This window comes from Ruditapes philippinarum, unplaced genomic scaffold (genome assembly GCF_026571515.1).
Source record: "Ruditapes philippinarum isolate M1 unplaced genomic scaffold, ASM2657151v2 ctg2454_1_1_1_1, whole genome shotgun sequence".
Lineage (NCBI taxonomy): Eukaryota > Metazoa > Mollusca > Bivalvia > Venerida > Veneridae > Ruditapes > Ruditapes philippinarum.
Genome location: NW_026854494.1, coordinates 201,578 through 224,412, shown reverse-complemented (window position 1 = coordinate 224,412; position 22,835 = coordinate 201,578). Strand labels below are relative to the sequence as shown.

Here is a 22,835-nt window from a genome sequence, read left to right as displayed (position 1 = left end):
AAGAATACTTCACGTACTTTAGTTTCAACGACAGTTTAAATCGTACGTTAGAGTATAGAATCGCGTGCAACACAACGATTTATTTGCATTTTGAATTCAAATTTGCATGTATTATTATTGGGAATCAATTTTGACCGAAAAAGTGGAAAGACACGAAAAAGCATTAGCGATTTTCTGTTTGTGATATCAAAATTCTCAAAGTAATGTATTGATATCTGCATATAATACATTCGGCTTAATGGATAATGGGAGTTTTTGTGTGTATGATGTAGAAAAAACACTCACCAACAATCCCTTTTTACCACTGGTGATTTCTAAATCGTATAAGCGAAATCTTAATGGTTAAAACTTAAGACGCTTAAGTAACTCAAAAACGCAACAGTATCTTTGCAACAAAATATATTTCTAAAACTTCAAAATTTATAGATTTTTATTATAATCAAATTTTTTTTGTTAAAAAATCGATCAGAATGGGTTAGTTTAGAAAACTTTCAAAAAAGGAAGAAAATTATCGTAATGTTCATTTTCTTTTTTTGAAATGTAATAATGACTAAATAAGATATTTCTTTTGCACACACGTGCTGGAAAATAGTTTGATCCTTTTAATGCGACGTATGACAATTTAATTGGCAATTTCTAAAGCCCTTAACATAAAAAGAACTATTAAAAACGACAACAACAACAAAATAAAAAAAACAACAACAAAAGAATATTCGTTTCAGACTAGAGCATTACAGTATACATGTATCATTTTTAAAAAAGCATCGTAAATCTTAAATGTGTAATTAAACAACATGTATTAATATTTGAAACTTTACATTATCTATGTAGGGGTTAATGAGATTTGACACTTTTTAATAATGCAAATTAATTTCTCGGATGCTCATAGCTTATATAATATTCTAATACGTATTACAACAATTGATGACGTCAACAATTTATGATTAGTATGCTTATTGTAAGCAACAAACAGGTGGGCACCCGTCTTTGTCAAACATTTACATTTTCCAGTATTTTTAAAAGTCATTTATCAATAATAATAATCTCAATAATGGTAATTTATTAAATATATGCATATAATTTTGACGTATAAATTTTTTTGTATTGTATACATATTTATATTGTCATTGCTATCTTAATAATAATTGTAAATAGACAAGCCGCTTTTTCCAAAAGAACTTGTTGTTTATTATACTAAATATATTTCTTTTGTAATTTGTTTATTTGAAAATAAACTTAAACTAGAAAAAATATTTCATGAAAATAATCTACGTCTGCTTCTTGATTTTGTTTTAATAAGCGCTTCAAATTTTCACTGACGTAGTAAACTGATGACGTCATTCCAAATAATTTGCATACAACGAAAATTAAAGAAAAAAATGTTTATCAATCAATTGATTAGACATTGTCGTATAGTGAAATGATCTAAACATATGAATTCTGTTCTCACTGAAAAATTCTTTATGCAACTTGCAATAACTTCGCAAATTTCCGTCAGAAAATTACGCTGTCTCGCAAATGATACAGTGTTTTGAAGAATGTAGACCAAACAAAAAATTCGCATTACTTTTATCTTATTTCCTTATTTTTTGTTGTAGTTTTAAAAGGTAAATAAAACAAACCATGCAATATTATAAATTCGTAAATTGATATATACTCTCGGCTAGCATCCCGTATATGTAGACATATTTGTTTCATAATCTTTCATAAACTTGTACATATTTAGCAATTTGTTATTCCTTTGGCCCAACCAAACTGTGTAATAATATTCTACATATTCATATGCTGCTTAGATATTTTGGTCGTCTTTGAAACCAAGATGTGTTGTCAGTTTATGTCACGATCGTGCATCACACCTCGTGAGCAGAGAATGTTCAAGTACACATTTGACATATCATGACATATAAGTCTTCATCAAATAACATGTTCATAAATTAATACTGCTTTAACTTAACTGTCTAGAATTTGGAATAAAATACGATTCAAGACAGTACTGATTTGTTTTCGAATCGATATACATGTATACTATAATCTCTTTTAGAGACATCCATTGACATGGAGGTACATGTATAATTGAAACTAAACATAAAGTCGACGTCAGTTTCACCCTGGTTAACCCCCGACCTTTATATACCTGACATGTTTGACACTGTGCAACAAAACACACAGAAACTTCAACAATGAAACCTTTTTGCCACCGCTCAAACTCGATTACAATCAAAACCGTATCACTTTCCAGCTTCAGTCCGTTCCACGAGATTTTACGTTGAAATACGAGATGTGTTTTCATACATTTATTTCCCTGTGTACCATTTACTGCTAATAAACAACATAACTATTACCTTTTATCACCCTCTTGAGTGTAAAACATGGCAGTCGTGTTATTGTTTCGTTCACCTACGGAGCACAATAAACGGGTGGCCACCGCCATTAATCACGTGACGAATATAGACCGGGTTACAGTAGGGGTGGTTCGGAACAACGGCTGTAATGTCAAAGAAAACAATACCAGTCGTGATGCATGCAGGTGTTAGAATTTTAATTCTCTTCACGCTATTTATCAAATCTCGGTACACAGTTATTATTTTGTAGTTAGATTTTTTTAGATATTTCGATACAATAACAACTTGGCAACATTATACGGAGAGAGTTTATTTTTTCTAGTTAACTTTGCTTCCGTTTACAAGCAACCTTATTTACTTCAAAGAGATTAATTTCTCACCGTCATAAATCTTTAACAGAAGCTGTTTAGATTCAAAATATAAAACATTATCGATCTCTATTGAAGTTATAATTCAAAACCTTTAACATTTATAAAATGTACATGTATGTATTTTCTTATGAAAACGTCTACATTAAATCAATATTTCGTTACAAAAATGTAAAAACTTTGAATGAAATAACCAAGCGTCAAAATGTTAACCCGAAAGTGAATGTTCCTAATAATTTCATCTAAACTTCTTTAAAGATACTGTGTTTGTTTTTGTTTGTTTTGGGTTTTACTTCACATCGACACATTATAGGTCATATCGCGACGTTCCAGCTTTACTGGTGGAGGAAGACCTCAGGTGCCCTTCCGTGCATTATTTCAGGCACGAACGGGCACCTGAGTAGAACCAGCGACGTTCCGTAAGCTAGCTGGATAGCTTCCTCACATGAAAGAATCCAAAGTCCCTGTCGGGATTCGAACCCACGGTGGTGAGGGGCAAGTGGTTTGAAGTCAACGACCTTAACCACTCGGCCACGGACGCCCCAAAGATACTGTGAAAATTAGATTAAAAGAAAAGGAAATTATACATTCATCAGTATCTTGATAATTAGATATCAATCACATAATCACATGCAAGTAATGCAAATAATGTTTTCCTGTTTATATTTTACAATGATTCAAAAATTATTTTTTAAGAAATTCTTTCAGTTATGAAACCGTAATGTTTTCCTTCATCGTGAAAATGCATAATGTTATACTTTTGTTTTCTTTTTCTTTTTTACTAAAGCCTGATTTATAAATTGATTGACACGGAAGAAATCTAAAATTACTATTTTTAATGAAATGAAATTCAATTTTATATACACAGTTGATTGTTTTTTCTATGGAGATAGAGAGTTTCTTCTATCAGCCTCAGCTTTTCTGTGAAAAATTACATGTATGGCAACTTTAATTGTTACAATTCAAACCACGGCTCAGGCAAGTACAACAGTCGATTTCAAACGTATGCAAATTGGTCACGGACTGCGTATCGCATTGACCGCAGAGAAATCCAATATGTTTGAAACACCGCGATTTGTCAAAGACAATCAAAGTGGTAATAAAATTTGCATAATTCGCTGAATTTAGAATACGTTACTTCTCAACTCAATTGCTTGTAACATGATAGTGAAAACAAATGAATTAATTAACGTTGATTATATAGACAGTGCCCGTGCGCCCTTCAGGGGACGGTCGCAGTATCACTATTCACATCCGGGCTTTTATCGCTTTGCCCCGCCCATGGTTTCTGAATTTGACACACTCTAGTCTTGATCAAATTTTGTGAAAAGTTATGATGGAATTTGATTTTATTGATCTCTTAAGTTGCCATCTGTAGTAGTTTTATGGTAATCGTGCAAAGAATAAAAACTGATCGTTTTTGAATTACAATAAATAAGAATAAAATTGTCAGCATATGATTTAATATCACCAACATAATCGTGCGATTTTTATCATATGTTTAAAAGGTTATAATGCGTGTATGCGTGGTTTTTATATATATTAAAGCTATTATTTGTATAAAGAATATATCATAGTTAAACACCTGTTACTTTCACATTATATAACATTTGCTATGATGCAGATTTTATTTATTTAATGATGTTTACTTTTGAATATTATCAGATCTTTCACAGATTCCCACAAATGTTTCTCATGTAATTATATGTGTTTTTTTCTATTATAAATATCTACAAAATCTATCAAAAAAAGGAAGAATTTGATATCTAATGTCACTTTATTAAATACATGTGTGTTGAAATTAGACCCTTGTAAAAAATAATTTAAATATTTTAATGGGTATTGACTTTATGACGAAACACGTGCTAAAGAAAAACTGTTACTTATAATAGAAAGATGAAAACTTAAATAACAAAATGTCAGAACCTCTCTTTTCGCGTGCGTTGATCTCCGTTCGGTACAAGAATTTCAGACCCATATTTGATGATTGTTTTTATCTAATAACAAATGCTACATTACAACATATGTGCTGGTCTTGTTGTAAAATAATTATACTTTTAATTATCAACTATATTGCTCATATTTTTTCTGAATTTAATTTTGTTATTATTAAAATGAATTATGTTTTTTCTCATATTTCATTGATTTCTTTCTTTCTTCATTGTAGATTGTTTTTGTTTAGTTACACAATTATTTCATTGTAAATGTTTTACATAGAAACTACTTTTTTGTGATTATTCAAATGTAATATTTTGGAACAAAATTAATAAAGATCATTATAAATTCTATGAAATACATATATTTTATATTTATATATTTTCTAAGATAAAAATTGTTACACATATATAATTAAGAATATTATTTCCAGATTAAAAATGTAGATGGGATGAAAGCCAGACACGATTCAGGTCACGAATTATCGCCTTAGAATCAGTGAAGACTGAAGTTTATGATAACTGGTAAGATATCTTATCAATAAATAATTTTAAACAATCACTGTACCAAATGAAAAAAATATCTTATATAACTAAATGTACTTGAAAAATGTTTTGATATTTGGAACGTCATATAGAATAGCTCCGCCCACAAGTAAATGTATGTGTTAGCAACAGTACTGACGTATTTCTGGGTGAAACGTCACAACGGATGTTTGTAAGTAATCTGTAGCAGAATTTGACCATAAATAGACTTACAATAATAACTCCTCTCAAGGAACGAAATAACAGAGATTATCTCTATACAATAAATTCTTGTTAAGCCCGCAAAATTGGACTGATTTCCCAAAGCTTTAAACTAAATTTTGAAGGTGCTATAAAGCAATTACAGAATTTGCATATAGATTAGAGAGCGTTCCTTTGCCCCGTAGTCGTCTGCTATATGTTTGCTATTGTTTTATTGATTGGTAAACACTAGCGTATCATGCAGCAGAAGGTATGAACCAATAAGAGAAACAACATGGTCCCATCATCAATATGGAAATCGAGTTTGTCGTCTGTATATACTGTAACATAGAATCTAAATTAATAAATACATCTAACATACACTGTAACTGAAAGTACTTAAAATATATTACCATATAATTTTAGAGAAATCATAGTTAAGTCTTTTACGACAATACTATACACGTTGAACGCTCTTAAACATAATAAAAATATACTAATAATTACCCGGTGAAATTAAATTCGAAAGCAATGCTTAAATATAATTATGAACATTAATAAAATATCAACTGAGATTTTAATGAAATAAAGCTATAAATGTGTCGGCCATTATAGCAGCTTCGGATAAAAACAAATAAAAAAAAGAACAACAACATCCTGAAAAAAATCAGAAAATTAATGTGTCATTCCGTTTTAAAAATAAATGCGTCTTTTTAAACTTAAAAAAATAAAATGTCTGTCTTGGTATCTAAGTGACTCACTCACATCCAGATTGGAAAGAAAAAAGTCTTCCCTCTACAATTATCGAAAATAAATTTGTGTGGAAAACGAAGCATCTAAATTTAACCGAACCACCCTATAATTTCCTCTAATCGTATATGAATAGGGATCCGTCAAATCAACGTTGGAGAAAATTAATTTAACGCCGTGCGTGACAGCTGCGTAGACTGTAGCCCTGAAACGGTAGGCCATGATGCCCGTCTTAAATATAATGTCTTAATACAAAATATTGTCAGGGCCTCAGATAGAACGCCTCAATATAAAATATTAACAGAGCGTTAGTAAAATAAAACAAAATTTTTAATTCTTTTCTAATATTTTATTCAATGCTTAATTCATACATTTTTTTCTTCAGTCGAAAAAGTAAGAAACTATGTGACTTGTTGTGTTAGTTTTAAGGTATGATAAAATATTTCATTTAATGTTAGCATATGTATTTAAAACAGGATAATAAAACATGTACATAATTATAAAATTTAAAACTCCAAAATATTCATATGAAAATTTTAATATTTAATAATTAAATAAATGTCTCATTTAAAACAGAGTTTTTATTATCTCTTTTTCTCTCTAAAATTACAGAAAAATATACTTCAATAAAAAAAAATCCGCACTGCCAGAATATATCTATTTTAAATTATCTAGCAAAAAATTAAACTTCAGCATATAAGCCTGTTTTTTTTTTCTCTCCTGAAAATTCATTATACACTCCCCTGTTTTATCTTATTGAAAACAAAACGGTGATGTCTTATTTTTGATTTATTGACAATAAAAGAACAGACAAACAGACACTAATTTGTACCCCAGCATGTCTTGAACCAATATTTTCTTAAGAAAAAAAATGGAATTTTGTTGATTTATATTTTGTATAGGAGCATTTTTTCTAGAAAGAAATTGTAATCTGAATGTTTTGACATAGAGCTATAAAATATAGAAATCTTTTAGATTGTAAAATTTAACTAGAGGAATTTAGGAAATGACAGGTGACATTAAATCGTTGGAGAAAAAATCCTTCTAACAATCTAATGTTGATATTGTTGTATTTATATGAAGCTATAGTAAAAAATAATTATTTTGAATTATTTTAGATTTACCAATAAAAGAAACGAGCATTTTTAATATCGCGCACGCTTGAGTTGTATCTGTTTTATTTTCAAAGGAAGTTATTTTTAAAGTAGATTAATGGAATAAATAAGCAAAAAATATAAAATGCATTGTAAAACTTAAATATAAACATGTTATTTAGGTTTTGATAAATATAGCAATATTATTTATCTTAACTGTTACTCTTCACAAAAATATTTTTAATTATAAAAGAAAATGTAAGATTTAACATATATCATTTTTTGTTAAAGGGGATCCTACTAATCAATATCAGCAACATTTCAAATTCTTTGAGATATTTCAAACAATTCTATAAATATAATCGGAACTGTTGTGATCAAAGGGAGGTAAATCAGAAATCTCTTCCAAAATTACATTTTATCACTAAACGACATTTTCTTAATATCTGTATGGTTTTAATCGGGAATTTTCTTGTAGAGTTTTGTAAGAATAATTAATGTGTAAAACTTAATCTACAGTTCTGTTTGTTCTTGAACCTTGAATTGTTGAGAATTGATCTCTGCAAAAAGCATAAGTACGAGTCATGTAACACTGAAGGCGTTCATGTACTTGTTTTCTTATATTTATGAACATATATTTACAGTTGGCAAAAGTTACCAACATGAATAGATACCTCATTCAAACGAAATGTTTGTTATTGATGCTAATGTACAGTGGTTATATAATTATATAATTATTCTAGAATTATCTATTATTATAAGAATTACATAGAATTTTGTAGTCAAGTGACATACGAAGACGTAATGAACTTTACTTAGTTCGATAAATTTAAGATGCAAGAACAATGATATAAACAAAAAATAAATAAATAAATAAAAAACACACGAAAAAAACACCACACAGTGCATAGGTATTTTCTAAAGTAATTTAATGGCACGTCAAATAAGTTCATTGAGTATGAAAAAACAAACACATATGGACATAAAAGTGTGTTACATACACATATACATGTATGGTTATTGGCAACAAGGCTTCCATCCAAAAAATACGTCAGAGATGTTCTCGAAAATCTGGTGAAAGTTAATGTGTCTATTTCAATTTTCGATAAAACCCATTAAGAGACTACCGAATAGCTAAAGTGCGTAACATTTCCTGTAAAATGATAAACCAGTAGATATTTTAGAACAATTGATTGACGCTTTTCGTTTCTAACCAAATAAACAGCAAAAACTCGTCAGACATGACACACGGCAATTGTTCTTTGATAGCCTAGAGCAGAGAAATGAATGGATACCGTGATATAAAAAGAATAGTGAATCGTAGACAATAATCTTCCAAAATTTGCATAAAATTGCCGAGCTTTTTCTAAGGTCAATGGTATAAAAATCGATATAAGACAAGACAATACGATCATGGATGTGAAAGAACTCCCGAAAATTATAGTTCTCATAACACTCGGAATCCGTCAACTGACAAACCATCGAAATAAAACGTTCCATTTCAAGTTTTAGATTGTTTCGCGTAAAGCGAAATTTCTCCGCATAATTAAATAATCCTTGCGCGTAATACGGTTTGTGTGACCGTAAAATAATACTTAAATCGCATTCTGACACTATTAGTGTTTTAAACCATCGAAAAGGCGTAATAAATCGCAACCATCCGTCACCCTGATAGAAAGCATGAACCCCAATTGTGATTGGTTAATTTAAAATAATTTCGGATAAAGACAATTTCGGAAACTCAAAGCCAGACATTCTGCCTCGTAAACAATTTCTACTTTATACTTAGTTCACACAAATCGTGTGATATGACAGAACTGGATGCTTTGCTGGTCGTTAAGTCTAAGAACAAGGCAGAAAAATGTCAGAAAAAGACCACAGCTAGAGCCAGATAAATCATTTGAGGCGATCTTAATGTGTTTTCATATTCAGAAAAAAAGTCCAAGTGGAGTTAGCAAACTATTCGGCTGACATAGTGTCCAAAACTCACATAAAATTTTGATTTATTTCCTTTTTAATTGTTATGTTTTATTACACGGCATCCCCTTTATACGTAGCATTTAATGTTTATTACATATTTTAATATGTTTCTATAAAGATACAGTCGCTATCAGTACTACTTAAAAGATGAATTTCAAAGATATAAAGTGACAATTAAACTACATTGAAAACACAATTTCCCTTGTTTTAATAGTTATAAAAACTGGAGAAAAATCTGGAAAAAACACTTTTTTCAAATTTTCTACTGCTTCATTACAGATTTATGATTTTGTAACCTTTCCATATGGTATCTTTCAGGCTTAATTGGAAGGATAAAACAAACTCTTAATTATGTAGTCATTTTGTTGAGTTTCATTGAAACACTTGTCAATTAAAAAATACGTAGGTAATATATTTTTTGATCAAAGCTATATATATATTTCTCTAAATAGACTTTTTATCGTTTAACACTTCACGGCAAATGATGTATGTAGATGTTTTAATTTTTATTAAAGGCACATTATGCCTAAGCAACAAATACATTTTTACTTCTTTAGAAAGGGCAAACATGAATTTTATATCGTTGATTTTAGAACGTGTTAGATACTTTTTACCAGAAGAAAGTTACGCTATATGCGAAATGCATTGTCATAAAAGTAGCAACATGTAAACAAAGTAGTACTTTGACTTTCATACAAAATGCTTAATCACTATAACTGTACTAATTTCCATAAAGCTACACAAGATTTAGATGGTTTTGGTAACTGGCCGATAGTCACTTTCAGGAAACTATGGAAGTACACAAAATAAGAAGCTTTTATGAGGAATAAAAGTAAATGCAATTATGATGCATCAAGGACGGTTAAACTAGATTTCAATAAAAAAGTGTAGGATTGCAAATGTATTAATTATAAATAAAGCTAGATTTTAAGACAATCAAAGAAGAGGATAAAAATGCATGACATAACTAACAAGCAGAAAGATCGTCAGTTTAAGCAAAAACCTTTAATTATCTTCCTATCAACAGCTTTTTTGCGAATGTTACATATTGTCTGTCTTTATAAAATGATAGTGCTGCAAGTTATACAATCTTAATTTGTTCAGACCATCATCTTATCAATTCAATTTGTTTTAGTTTTCCTTGAAAATCTTAGAATCTGTTCATGACAAACTTTATCATGCTTACGATATTTTATTTTTAAAAAAAAGGAGCATTAGCAAACAAACAAAAATGTTATAGAAAAGACCATCAACAACAACAAAATACCAAAGTCTTTTGTAATCTTGTTCCTGAACGGTGCCCAACAGGGTACCGTTCTGCTTCATTGTGTCTTTTATGGTGTCTGTTTGGCCGGCTATTTCGGGATCTCCATTCCTCACCTTAATCTTTGGCAAAGCAGCAATAAACAAACTATTTCTCGGATGGACAGAAAAACTAATTTTTTTATTTAAGTCTCTTTTCATATTTGTACGAACAAATACAGCATTTCATTTCTAAAGGCAATGTTCACCATTTTATTCACACTCCACAAGACGTTTTAATGCCAGTTCCATCGCTTGGTACAAATCAGTGTATAAGGCACGCACCGGGCAAATAAAAATCAATGACTCCCATGGGGATCCTGGTTGTCTTAAATTGATTCCGTGACTAGAAGACTAATCTTCTAACGTTACAGCTTGTTCAAGACACACTTCTCCATTTATTTTCGCGCGTTTTCGTTTTTATACTTTTAAACGTCACATCGTCTTGCTGTATTTTGCCAAGTGTTTCCACATTGTCAATCAACATTTGACCTTTCATCCGTATTTGTCACAAATTGTGTGATACAATAGTGGTATAAAAAAGACTATTCTTGTGTATTTAAACATTTTGCTGCAAATTGATCATTCACTATTTCTTTTGTTTTGTTTGGTTTAACGGCGAACAAACACAATTTAGGTTATATGGCAAAAATAATTTTATTATTACTCGGAAATTTATGCTTGTATGCTACAGTTGAGCAAAATTATCATTTAAGTGTGTAAATTCTATTTTAATTTTGATATACCTCGCTGCCATTAAAAGTAAGATTCGTAAGAGTCATGACACTAAAACATGAAGTGTGAATATGAGACAGTCAAATTATTTGATATTATCGGACATTATTAGCGATATATTTCCAGACGTCGGACTTAATCATACTTCATCAACATAACACCAATATTATAATCATAATAACATAAATATAACATCAATATATAATCAATATGACATCATCTTAACATCAACACGGACTCAATATAATATCAATATAGCTTTTATATATTGTCAATATGACATCTATATAACATGCGTATGGCATTAATCTAACATAAATGCATTTATCTAACATAAATAGCATCGATAAAACATCAATATGACATCAATATGAAATCAATGTAACATCAATATAGCATTAATAAATCACCAGTATGACATCTATATAACACGAATATATCATGAATATAACATCTATATAACACAAAAAAGCATCAATATAACATCAATATGACATCAATAACATCAATAGCTTCAATATAACATCAACAGGACATCGATAAGTACAGCTCTATAGAGAGAGAGATTTCAAACTATCAGTGGAAAATGTATCAGATACTCATCCACATCTCTACATCTTTAATTTTATTCTGATATTTGATATGTCTTATCGTGAATAATCATATTTTGGGTACATTAAAGCACCCTCTGTCATCTGATCTCTGTCATTTAGAGGCATGATTCAAGCGTTTACGTGATACTGAATAGATGCTAGCGATTTCACGCTCTCCCCTGGGAAGGTAAGGAAATATGGAAATTTTTTCTGAAAATCAACAATGTCATCCCTGTTTACATTGTTTTGACTCGAGTAATAGACATCTGCATACGTTATTTATTGTAGTTCTTCGATGCAGACGACATTTTTTTTCTCAACTCCCTATTCGTTCACAGACATGGCTTAAAATATGCATGTAATCGATCTCTATGAAGTAAGAACTTGAATATACACGCTTATATCACTGCATAAGCAAAATTATAATATACATTTTTTTTAAAATTAAACATGCGCATTTTTTTTTTAAATTTTAGTTTTAACTGATACGATGTAAGTTATTCAACATATATGTAGAAACCTGTAATCACGCACCAGTTTGAATGAAATAACATTAAATTTTCACTATATTTTCTCGTATACGAAATATATAAAACTTTAACATACTTAAACTATTTCTTGACTTTGTGAACATATGTGAAATTAATTTGTCCCTGAATATTTACGCTATTAAAATATTGCTTTCACCAATTCATTCAAAATGTTTGAAAATAAAAAAAATGCGTAAATATTGTTGAATACATTATACACGATAGGGTTGATATTTTCATTGACTAGAATGCAAATTTGACCACTGATCTGCATAATTCCCACATTTAGATAAATTGTCATAAACGATACGATAATTTATTTCAATTTGTCGATTTGTTAGGAATGCTAGTTGAGAAAGACGAGCTATTACAGTTGTAAAAGTCCTAGACACTTAATCATCACAACATCAGCCATTTCTAATGTTATCATATTCTAAATTGCTTTAACATTGTTTTATATTTACTGTTTTTATTTGTTTATACTTTGTTTTGATATTGTTTTGCTGTCTTGGAATGAACTAAATACTTTTCTTTAGAAAAAACTTTATTTTCAACACATTTAAATGATAGCAACTTTTTTAATGATAGCAACTTCGATTGAAAGAAACAACAAACCGAACTTTTAAACTTTAACCTGAAGGAACTGAAAATGATTCACCTTTTTTCACCACGATAGAGCCAGGAGAAGCTGCACACCCGTGTAGTCTGACCTGACCCAATTCTTTACTGTCGTTAGCTCATGTATTGTATTTTGATATGAAAATCCTTTGATTTTGAATGGGCTGTTTCAAATTTAAAGCATGTTAAATCCATTAAAAATTCAAATGGATTAAGGGCAATAAACATTATACGTAATGACACATTGAATTCCTCCGTGTTATTTGTCAACAACTTATAGGTCCGGTGCAGTTTTTCCTCCGTGTAAAAGGTGCACAACTAATTAGTCTGGCCCAGGTTTTCTTCCGTGTAAAACCTGCACAACTTATTAGTCTGGCCCAGTTTGTCCTCCGTGTAAAAGGTGCACAACTAATAAGTCCGGTGCAGTTTTTCCTCCGTGTTAAAGGTGCACAAGTAATAATTCTTGTGCAGATTTTCCTCAGCATTAAAGGTGCACAACTAATAAGTCTGGTGCAGTTTTTCCTCCGTGTTAAAGGTGCACAAGTAATAATTCTTGTGCAGATTTTCCTCAGCATTAAAGGTGCACAACTAATAAATCTGATGCAGTTTTTCCTCCGTGTAAAAGGTGCACAACTAATAAGTCCGGTGCAGTTTTTCCTCCGTGTTAAAGGTGCACAAGTAATAATTCTTGTGCAGATTTTCCTCAGCATTAAAGGTGCACAACTAATAAGTCTGGTGCAAGTTTTCCTCCGTGTAAAAGGTGCACAACTAATAAGTCTGGTGCAGTTTTTTCTCAGCATTAAAGGTGCACAACTAATAAGTCTGGTGCAAGTTTTCCTCCGTGAAAAAGGTGCACAACTAATACGTCTGGTGAAGTTTTTTCTCGGCATTAAAGGTGCACAACTAATAAGTCTGGTGAAGTTTTTTCTCGGCATTAAAGGTGCACAACTAATAAGTCTGATGCAGTTTCCCCGTGTTAAAGCTGCACAAATAATGCGTCTGATTAATTTATATGTTCTCCTTTGCTAACTTTTTCTGATATGAAATGACATCTTGCTTGTATATATTTTCGCCTTTAGATATGAAATTGATGATTTTTAATGTCGTTTGAATATCTTTTTCGTTTAGATACAAAAATGCATTTAAGTAATAAGATATGTTTACAGATTTAAAAATGCAAAACCTTACAGTGTACGATGCTGAACAAAAGCAGGAGTTAAAAATCATCATTTTGATATTTCTGTTTATAAATCAATTATGATACAAATGAATTTACAACGTTACAGTATTGTTGGATAGGCCACAAAAAGCGTTAATACATGTACGATTCTATATAGATTACGTTAACATAAATAAATGAACACAGCTAAAAGCAATTTCTAATAAACCTTTTAACTTGAATAGAAAAGATATCTTTATTCTATGCTGCTCTTTTCTCCCACGACAAATGACATCTTTATTTTAAAGTGTTAAGTGTTTGTTTCATATACAAACTTTCAATGCAATCTCAAGTATTGTGTCTCGCTGTTTATGGCAGATAAACTGTTCGATTTTGCCATTTATACAAAACTCCGAGGAGAAGAAATAATCATAAACCACAACAGTTTCAAGCATTCAGCCTATCTAATCGCCCTTTAATGGCCTTACACCGACCTTAAATCGAAAACGGTTGTGCTTTATTGTTTAATTTCAAAAGTGCGCCCTATAACTGCCGGAGTGATGGCCCTTTGTACCGCACTCGGATAATAACGCTCAATATCCGGGGACGTTTGAAAGCTATAAATCAAACAAATTGATCCTCAAACTGTGCAGAAATCTGCCAGCGAATCAAAATGTCACTATGGCATTTAATACAGAGATCTTCAATTGTTGTTTATATCTTATATGTTTCTGTTCTTAAGTCTTGAAAAAATAAAATAAAGCTGATGAACAATTTGAAAAGAAAGCATTACGTAGGAGGCAGAATTGAATTGTCAGCCGATTGACTTATATCTCTAAAATGTTTTCATCAATTCAAGATGCGTACGAATTCATAAAATGTGTGTTTGTTTGTTTTGCTCGGTTTACAGCTGACATTTCTTAATTACAAAAATCATTAGTTTTATATTGATTTAACAGATTTGAAAATAGAAGACCTATTTTTAGAAATGAGTAGAAATAACTTTGAAAAAAAAATTTAATGGTGACCAGTCACTGCAATATGAAAAACCTAGTAGTAAATGTCTGTACCTATAAGAGTATAAGACTGCAAAAGAAACAGAACAGAAAAAACTGGTAGTAACACAAGGCCGTTTTACAACGTAGAAAGTTAGTACATGCATACAATGCAACGTATATGTACAACTTCATATAACATGACATTTTGATTATGTTAAGTATATAAATAAGGCGAATAATTGGAAAGATCTTAATGAACTGATCAAAACAAAGAGTACAAGTTGATGAAATATAACCTATAATTTTGTCCACATGAAGAATAAAAATTACAATCGTTTGTAATGATATTAATATTATATAAAATATGCAACACATTAAACAATTCACTTGCAGACATAAAGACTGGACGAAAGAAACTTATTCTATTTTAAATTAAGATATTTCTCTGACATGAAAGTGCTAACATTATTTGTAATCACTGTAGATCTGTACAGGGCGTAAACAATTTGTTTAAAATATATTACAATTGTTATGCAATACTATATATTTCATTTTAGTAATTTAGCATTTACTAAAATCGCAATAGTGTTCATACTGAACGCTTTAAGATAATATTAATTAATACTATAATTATCGCAATAATATTTGAACGCTAGAAATTTACCCTAGTCTTTTGTACAAACATATATATTACGGTGACATATACTGACGTCATTTGTATATATATATATATAAAAAGGATGACGTACAAACTTTCTATTTTCTTATATTAAATATATGTGGTGATATATTGTATCTTTAAAGTAATATTTACACGAACAGTATCATTTAAACCAAATTAAAGTGAGGTTTTGGACCGAATAGATATAAACATCACACAACATTTAAATAGATGCGATTTATATCTCCATTGTACACCAGATGTTTACAGTTTTCTTTTATGGCGGCCAATACTTGTCATGTTAAACCACCGTCATTAGGTTAGCACCGCCTCCCAACCTTTTGATGTGGGACGCATATTCAACATTGCATTTGCGTCGTCTTGACGTTAAATACTCTCCCCACATGTTAAAAAATGTTTAAAGTTATATTTAAGGATTTAAAGATTTTCAGACAAGACAGATTATGACAGATTTCGACATAATTTTGACACAAAAGACCTTTCCCAAACACAGTTAAGTTTTAACAGTCTAACAAAGAAGTTCCGCTTCTGTTCAGACTTGTTCACACATTAGTACATGTATTTTGTATTTCATATTGAAACAAAAAAAAAAGGATAGAAAACAAAATATTCAATTATTTTAGTCACGCTAGTTTTTTTTATAACTTAATACTTTTTATTGAATATGAATATATGAAAATTATGAAATGAATGCTAACTTTTAATGTTGATAAATAGGAAAATGAATAGAAGACCGTTTCTGTGAAGTTGGTCGTACGGCTACACTTAAATAAGCTATACAATGAATTGAAATTTAAAAACAATGACAAAACAAGATGTAGAAAAAATCCTAATATATTGTGTATAGTTTGTTCTAAACGCCTTCTGACACAATATTTGAATTAGTTATTTAGTTTACGTTACTCCTTCATACGGTATATTTATTGAAATTGTTATTCAGGAAAACAATAGATATAAATTTTATGTGATCAAACTAAGGACGTAGTCGGATGAGAAGCAAAATCTAGTTAACGGTTTTTTAATGATTACTATCTATTAATTGGATTTATTAAAACAGAAGTTATATTGGTTTTCAAAATGCATGTAACACGTCAAATGTGTAATCGAATTGACCCAAATTAACGTCATCATTTATCGTACGTTACCACGGACTTTAATTTAAATTAAAGTCCATGCCGTTACATAACAGTTTTGTCAATCACTCGTAAAAAATATTGTGAAAAATGTTGTCGGGAGTAAATTATAACAGCTCAATGAATGCTTACAATAGAAATGTCACGAATCGTATTAGAATATTAATTACATTTAACTTTTTGTACACACCTTTATTCTTGACAGCATCATCAGACGACATGTATTCAGAAGGTTCAGAACTTTCAATTTGTGCATTTCATTTTCCTATTTTGTCATGCATGACTATTAAGATGTCGACGACGATAAACGTATTTTGAAGTCGTCGTGATTTTAGGTCATTCATCTATCAAACGCTTTGCAAACTTTTGAACATGATTTCTAAACAGTTTAAAGACAGTCAACACTGACGTACACCGGATGTTGATAAAATCATCATTATTATGTCAATGACATGTCGTTATGTCATTTAATTAACAGATCTGTCGGCGAAAAAAAAGCTAAATGTGAGGGACAAGATAAAATCAAATCATAAATTAAACACCACTACGGAACATATCAGAACACTAACATGCCAGGAAAGGTTACTTACAGTCCTTACTCTGTAAAGTTGTCATATATTATATTAATGTCCTTTATTTTTATATAAAAATGTCAATCTGTTTGTCTTTCAGGAAGAATGTCCGGCGACGTTGAACCGACGGTTATGGGTCAGACAGTGGGATTTCTAGAGCGACAAATACAAATTGGACTGAATGAAATGGAAGGTCAGTTCAGTACTCGCAACTATCAATTTTACAATATAATAGTTCATTAATCTACCAGTATATTTTCTGGAATCATTGTATAACGTTTCTTTGTAATTTAACAGATTAAGGATTAACTAGCTATTCCATCAACGAAAATTAAATGTAAGGACAAATACAGAGTGCATAGTAATAAGAAATGACAAAATTGCAACGTTTTTACGTAAAAACAAACACATTTACTTCTTTTTATTTTATGGCTGTTAACTTTAAAAACAATACTTTTCGACAGTTTTATTTGTTACGCCAGAAACAGACGTCAGACGTTCAACGGCTGGCGAACGTTGCGTAAACAAAAGTCATAAGTTTATGTAGTCATCTTTTCAGGGAAAGTTATGTTGTTTTTATCGGGAAATACGCCATAAAGAACAAAGCACAACGATCAACTTAACTTTACGCAATTGAAAAAAAAATGAAAATAATAATGAAAGAAATAATAGGTAATAAGATAATAAATATTAAAAATACAAACGTCAACAAAAAGTTCGGATCACGGTGAATGATATGCAATGAATGATATGGATTTTATTTCACTGATAAAGTCCAGTGGTTTATTGGTAGGGAAGCAATAAAATGGCATTAGCACGATTTCCATCGTGTTGAGTGATTTTTATACATAAGGTTTATTGATTACATTACTTACTCAAACACTATACAATACTATTACCAAAATACAAAATTCTATTACCAATACACAATACTATTACCAATACACAATACTATTACCAATGGTATTTCCTGAAAACCAGTGTTTTCATCCTGATATGGAAATTCTGATTTATCAAAGATTTGCCCCAAGAATTGACCTTATTTACACAGTGCGCTATTTCTTGTATTTATTTTCATTACGCCTGTCTCATTGTTTGCGATTCCTATATTCTGGCCACTGGTCACTCACATCCTTTTGTCCATCATGTCCAGTAACGAAGTTAATTGACAGATGGTGACTGCTACCACCAATTTTCTGTCATGCATACAAATTAGAGTTCGCAGAATATTTGCACGGAAATTTCGAGTCTGATTTCTTGGACGATTGATCGGCAAATATTTGAATAGACATCATTGATGTAAGGGTTAACATGATGTTGACGTATACATCCTGTGAGAGGTCGACAACCAAAGCTGATTCTTACTTTGTCGAGCTCTGAATATATCAACTAAATGTCTAAAACAAACAACAGCACTAGTAGTTAAAAGATTCTTTTGTTTGAAGACGATTAAAGCACTAAAAAACGCTTGTTATATAATTTGTCTTTTGTGAAGCAGATCTGAGCTCGAAGATAAATTGTTATATATCTTATATCTAATTAAGAAATAGAATTTAAATAACCTTTGTTTTACAAATAAAATACTAAAGCCTGAAAGAAATTGAAATAAAAGACAGGGTTCCGTTTGATATTACCATGAACATAGAGGGCGCTTTAAATCAGATGTTACGTTACCACATCAGAGTTGGAGTTTGAATGTAAAAGTTTTGTACATTTATCAAACAATTCACTGTTTATTTCTGTTATATTTTCAGTAACACTAGATGTTAAATATTGATACCTTAACAAACAGACACACTGTAGAAAATTTGAAGAGAAAAAACGGGTATGCATTTTTAATTATCTATTCCTTCGTTATACAGTGAAACTTGTATCTGGAGATGATATGTTTTTTTTTAAATGACTTTTAAATGAGAGCCTCGTATTTTAATTACTATATTAATATCGTTACGAGACGAAAAATTGTTTTTGAATTAATGAGCACATGAAACAGCCAACAGCTGCCAAGTTTCAATTTTAACACATCGAGAGACAGTCCTATGTTTCAAACGCGACAGGAAATATATTTTCATATTTTACGTACAAAATTGATTTCTCGCAGTGCACGGGTCAAGCGTGTTGATAAATGCACTAATAAAAAAGGCTAATGTTCGAATATGAATTCTGCTTTTCTTTATATCTTCATTTCGTTTATATCTGTTTTATTCATATTTCTTTTTATATATTAATATTTTCACAGGACTACTGGGCCTGTTGAAGTTTTCTGCTCAACTAAGGAGAAAATCAGCGAAACATTTGTTCGAAATTTGGTACAAAAGATCAAATACAGCCAGGGTAATGAGCAGTAAAAAGTCACACGTTCTCAACTACAAATGTTACCCACTCTGACATCAAAACAGAAGACTCAAGTTATCCCAAACAAACTTTCTGACACTTATAACAATGCTTTCAGCCTTAATTTTTACAGCAGGATCGGGAGATTAATACACGGTCACATCAGTAGCTCAATATGTTTCTTTGTTGAAATTTGTCATATATTTACTTTTTTATAATCTTTGCTGTGTTTGTTCTTGACATAATGTTAACTTTGATTAACAGAAAATGCCGTTTTGCAAAAGTTATACCAAATAGGTTTGTAAAAGCAGACTATTTCAATCGTTTTAAAAAACAGACTTTATGTCTATTTTTATGTCTAATATTCTATTTCTGATATGTTATGTCTTATACTTTATATCAAATATTTTTTAAATCTATTACTAAGAAAAGAAATTATATGAATACATTCTGTATTCAATTCTCGCGAGAGGTCAAAGGGAGACAACCTGTACAGACATGGACTTCATATTGTACAGTACAAAAACTCAAACGTAGTTCACGAACTTGTGTGGGGTAAATGATTCCATACGAGAAAATATCTTAGACTTCAATCATTGGTTACTTTATAAGATTAGTTATTCATTTAGAGATAGAAATATGTTCTAATACTTTTTGAGATTCGAGTAGCAGAAGAAATCAAACATGAGCTTTTTTCTAGTTTAATACAAAAACGACATTTCCCCGTTCTGTCTCCCTTAAAATCCACAGAGCAAATATCAGAGAGGAAATCTTGATGAGTTAAACCTGTAAACCTCTCTAGCAGATGAATTGATCAAATTTGGGATATAAACTGAATCTTCGGCAATCCCTATGGGAGCTAATTTGCATATCTTAAACAAGCGTATGAAGGTTTGACATTTCTACAAACATGAATACAAGTGACATATAGGCAGTGGAATGATATAAATTATATACCAAATATAGAACTGTAAGATGCTCATAGATATTTGTTTAAATCTACAGATGTTGGAATTGAGTTGTTTTAGTTTTATGTTTTAATATGATGTAAAATGTAAGTAACCAATAAAGTTCATTCAGCTGTCAACTTTTGTCATTTGATTAAGCTAAGTTAAAATCACGAGATTTATTCACATTATTGAAATTAACGTGAAACACTGCATTAATCAGTTTCAAGTCCACTTCCTGCAGAAATAACCAGTACTTGTGTCACATGATAAACATATTCATGACCGGGGATCGGTTTGAACCCATGATCCTTGGATTGAAAGGCTGGCACCTTTTCTTCCCGATAGCTGCAATACCTTTACCGCAATTATTTACAAAATCCACATCCTTAAAGAAGTTCATATTTGTTTCTCTGCAGACATTAGCGGACCTCCTGGATAAATAGTGTATGTGAGTTATATCGACCTAAAATAGATGAAGAATTGTTGAATGAATTTATATACATTTTTTATATATTTAATATATAATCAAATTTAACTTAAATTTGTGACATTCAGGTCTGCTTCATAAAGTAAACCGGTGTCATATTAGAAAAAGATGACCGTGAGCCATGATTCCCGGAACGCTAGGCAGACACCTTAGCCACAAAGTCAGCCATTTCTAGATTCAAAGTGATTGCAAACATAATTGTACAGTTACTCTGTCGACGTTAGATGTAGAAGTTATTTTTTGATTTAAATATATATTTTTGCTATGTTTTTACAATCCATAATTTATTGATAGAGAAACAAAACGGAAAGTTTTACATGTCTGCTGCAGGCAAAGTTATCAGGGAATGCACAGCGGGTACAATACGTTGGAACCGGAGATAAATGAATACAGTCTATAATAAGGCTTCCATAAACAAGCTACATATTTATCGTCTATAATTCTACATTTGTTTGACGAATCTGACTATGGCAAGAAAGTAGGCGTTAATGGGTATATATACAAAACGAGAGAAATAAAGGTTTTTGCAGCTTGGCTTAAAGAATATACAATAAACTTTAAAACTTGGAGTAACGTAAATAAGTTAAGGATAATGCCGAGTCGATTCGAATTGTTGTGTTAGTTTTATTGTCAAAATAGCGAGGGAACTGTCTTAATGGTAGTGTGAGAGAATGAGGCAGTTTTCCACAAGACTGTCCCCGCGGGGTCTTAAGGGGAAGAGGGTATTTGGTTATCAAAACGTTATGACGCCGATGAACTTCACCAAAATGTCACGCGAGTCAGTCATTCTGTTTCTTAAGGGTAACATTTGCATATTTTGCAGAAAAAAAATAAAAAAATAAGATTCAAAACAAAATCTATAACATAATATTTCTATAAACGACTTAGTCGACAAAAAAAAGAAAAACAAAAAAAACAAAAAACAAAACAAATCAAACGTAAATCATTTTGAATATGCGTTCAAACTAAAAGGGAGGGTACTCCTCTTTAAACTAGATTAAAAACTTATTCTACTTAGTTCCCTTAAACAGGTCTTTACATTTTACGTGCGCAAACACTTTCAGATGGGTTGTTTAGAGTTTAAAGAACCTTATTAACATTAACTTTAATCTATGTTTTATTTCAAAAGGATTTACATAATTATATGATAAACACAAGGATGTTTTGCCATTTTGCATTTAAACCGTACGTTAATGTGTGTAATAATTGTTAAATGTTTAGCCGAATAATGGCGAGTTTATAATCCTAAAATGTAGAATATTTGAAAACAATAGTAATGTTGCAAATGATATAAGCTACGAACATGTATGAAACTTAAGTAAACAAGCCATATCGAGGAATCTTAATCTCTCGTCGAATAATACATTTTACTTGACTGAAGCTTTTTCATCATCTAGATATGAGCAATTGTTGTGATACAAAGCTCATAAAAATGAGCAACGTTCAACAAATGTACATTCTTGTGAACTATAATGACATTAAAATATTATCTTGACATTATTAAATGACATTAAAATGTTTTATACTATCATGACATTACTAAATGAC

At 30.5% G+C, this 22,835-nt stretch overlaps 1 long non-coding RNA gene across 1 annotated transcript; it reads left to right on the top strand.

Annotated features, from left to right (window-relative positions):
• Positions 1-5,081: 5,081 nt before the first annotated feature.
• Positions 5,082-20,937, top strand: LOC132740268 (uncharacterized). Its single transcript, XR_009627134.1, has 4 exons — positions 5,082-5,169; positions 17,617-17,709; positions 19,271-19,341; positions 19,756-20,937. It is a non-coding gene; the product is annotated as an uncharacterized LOC132740268 (long non-coding RNA).
• The last annotated feature ends 1,898 nt before the right edge of the window (positions 20,938-22,835 follow it).